At 53.2% G+C, this 2,392-nt stretch overlaps 1 protein-coding gene across 1 annotated transcript in view; it reads left to right on the forward strand.

The window, feature by feature from the left end:
- The first annotated feature begins 424 nt into the window (after window positions 1-424).
- TPCN1 (two pore segment channel 1) overlaps window positions 425-2,392 on the forward strand; it is a 72,854-nt gene continuing 70,886 nt past the window's right edge. The window contains exon 1 of the mRNA XM_008067971.2: window positions 425-616. The gene's annotated coding sequence lies outside the window, so the exon portion shown is untranslated. The remainder of the gene's footprint in view (window positions 617-2,392) is intronic.

The following is a 2,392-nucleotide window of genomic DNA, read 5'->3' on the forward strand; positions in this document are numbered from 1 at the left end:
TTCTTCGCAGTTACCTCCGCAGTTGCCGCCGCGGTTCCTGCGTTGCTAGGTTACCCGCCAATCTCAGAAGGCGGGACTTGACGTCTGACTGACTTTTCTTTTCACCATTCAATTTCTTGTTCCGTTAAGTTAGCCCCACCTCCAGAGTAGTGACCAATCAGAAGAACCGTCTGTCTGACCTTTCACCAATCGAAAGACTCGAGACGCCCTCTGGGTTGGGCTGACTGAGTAAGGTGGGGAAGATGGGAGGAGAAAAGGGCGGAGCTTTCCGTCCCGCCCCCTCTTTGGGAGGCGGTGGGGAGTACTGCATCAGCAGCGGGCGAGAACCGGGGAAGGACGTGAGGTTTGGCCAATCAGAGCTCATCATGGCAGCAGAGTTAGCCAATAGGCCGCGGCGAAGGGGAAACAGGGTGGGGCCAGCGGGGTTGAGAGGACGGTAGGCGGCGGATGGGAGAGCTGGCGCAGCTGCTGTAGTGGCAGCTGCTGAAGTGGCGGCGGCTGCTGAAGTGGCGGCGGCTGCAACAGCTTCGGGCTCGGGGTTTTGGCGGCGGCACCGGCGGGCTGGGCTGCGCGGTGCGGACCCCGGCGCGCGGTCCGGGTTGCTGGGGCGGCGCGTGTAAGAATCCGAGGGGTGCGAGGGCTTGGCCCAAGGGAGAGGGCAGGGGTCAGGGGTCAGAGGGCGCGGAGTGAGGGATCGCGGCTGAGCAGCTGTTGTGGGAGGCGGGGTGGGCGGGCCCAGAGGGACCGCTGGGAAGTCGCCGCGGCGCTTCTCTCCGTCCAGCCCAGGCTGGGGCTTTGCACCCCCCTCCTCGCCCCCAGTTTCCTGGGGGCCCCCCACGTGGGCGCGCATGCTGGGGCTGGGAGCACGTGGAGCTGGCGCCGGCGCTCCTGCCTCCCTCCTCCTTCCACCCTCACCCGCTGGTCCCCCCGGCGCCCTCATGTGACCCTGCAGGAGGCTCGTGCCCAGGGCAGGATGTCCCAGCGGACAGCGGGATGGCAGCCGGCCCGCTCCCTGGGATCTTTCCCCAAGGGCGACCTTTTGGGTTCTCTGCAGCCGAGAAGCAAAGCCTGCGGGCGGAACAGTCTAGGACTTAGGAGTCCTGGGCTCTAGAACTGCCTCTGCTGCACTGTGTGACCTCGGGCAAGTCTCTTCCCCTCTCTGGGCCTCATTTTTGTCTCTGTATAATGATGGGTTTGAATCTAAGTTGGTTCTAGGGGTAGGAAGGGTCCCGAATTCAGACTGCGTGAGTTGAAATCTGGGCCGTACTACTTTCCAGCAGTTTACTTATTAGAGGCAAGTTAAGTTAACCACTCCAAGCCTCAGTTTTCTTATCTATAAAGTAGGGATATTTGCTAAGAGGATTTCTCAACCGCATCACTCTTGACATTTTGAGCTATGCAAGTCTCTGTTGTGTCACCTGTGCATTCTAGGATTAGTGGCACAGCAGTACTCTCACTCTCAAGTTGTGACAATCAGAAATGCCTCTGGACATTGCTGGTGACCCCTGGGGGCAAAATCACCCCAATTGAGAGCCACTGAGCAAAGAACATGCGTGCAAGCAAGTGAGCAGTAAGATATTGGACAGATAAAACAAAAATCACTAGTCATTATTATAATGGTGATAAAATTCAGAAACCTCCAGTTGAGCTAGTAGATTCACCTGCCTTCAAAATAAATAGAGAGAATAATTGTCAGAGCTGAGTAATGGGTACAAGGAAGTTCATTTATAAACTCTTCATTTGAGTATGCTTGAAATTATCTGGTAAAAAAAATTAAACCAAAAAAAAAAAAATAAAAACATAATTCGCAAGACTACCTAATGATAGCATCTCATCTGGGATTTCCTCTTCAGCCTCCCCACTACTGAGATATAAAAGCAAAATAAATCCCCAGAACTGGAGGAAACAAACAAAAATCTCACAGGAAGTTTGCTGGGCAGACAGCGACAGGCGTCACAGCAAGAACGGTGTTTACTCTTGCTAGCTTGTTTTAAAAAGATGTACTGTTCCCTATGAATGCACAGGAATTTGTTTGGTATTATTCTGATGAGTCGTGAAAGAAGTAAATGGCTCAGTTGCCATTCAGTGGGTCCATTCCCCAAAGTCAACTGAGCCCAGAGGCCACAGCTTGCAGAGGGAACCTGCTGTGTGTTCAAGTTCAAAGGTCTGTAGTCAGATGTGCTGAGGCTTTGCTTTTCTTTTGGCCCTCCTAAGCGGAAATGGGAATGTGTATAAATAGGAGCTAAAACAGGCTGCTCTGAAGGCCTTAAATAGGAGCTAAGAAGGAGCATTTTTACTGTGTTAAAAAATACTCATCATTTAAAAAAACCTCCTTTCAGCTGGGCTCGGTGGCTCAGCTGTAATCCCACGCTTTGGGAGGCTGAGGTGAGTG

This window comes from Carlito syrichta, unplaced genomic scaffold, assembly GCF_000164805.1.
Source record: "Carlito syrichta isolate Samal-C Ts95f unplaced genomic scaffold, Tarsius_syrichta-2.0.1 Scaffold309836, whole genome shotgun sequence".
Taxonomy (NCBI): Eukaryota; Metazoa; Chordata; class Mammalia; order Primates; family Tarsiidae; genus Carlito; species Carlito syrichta.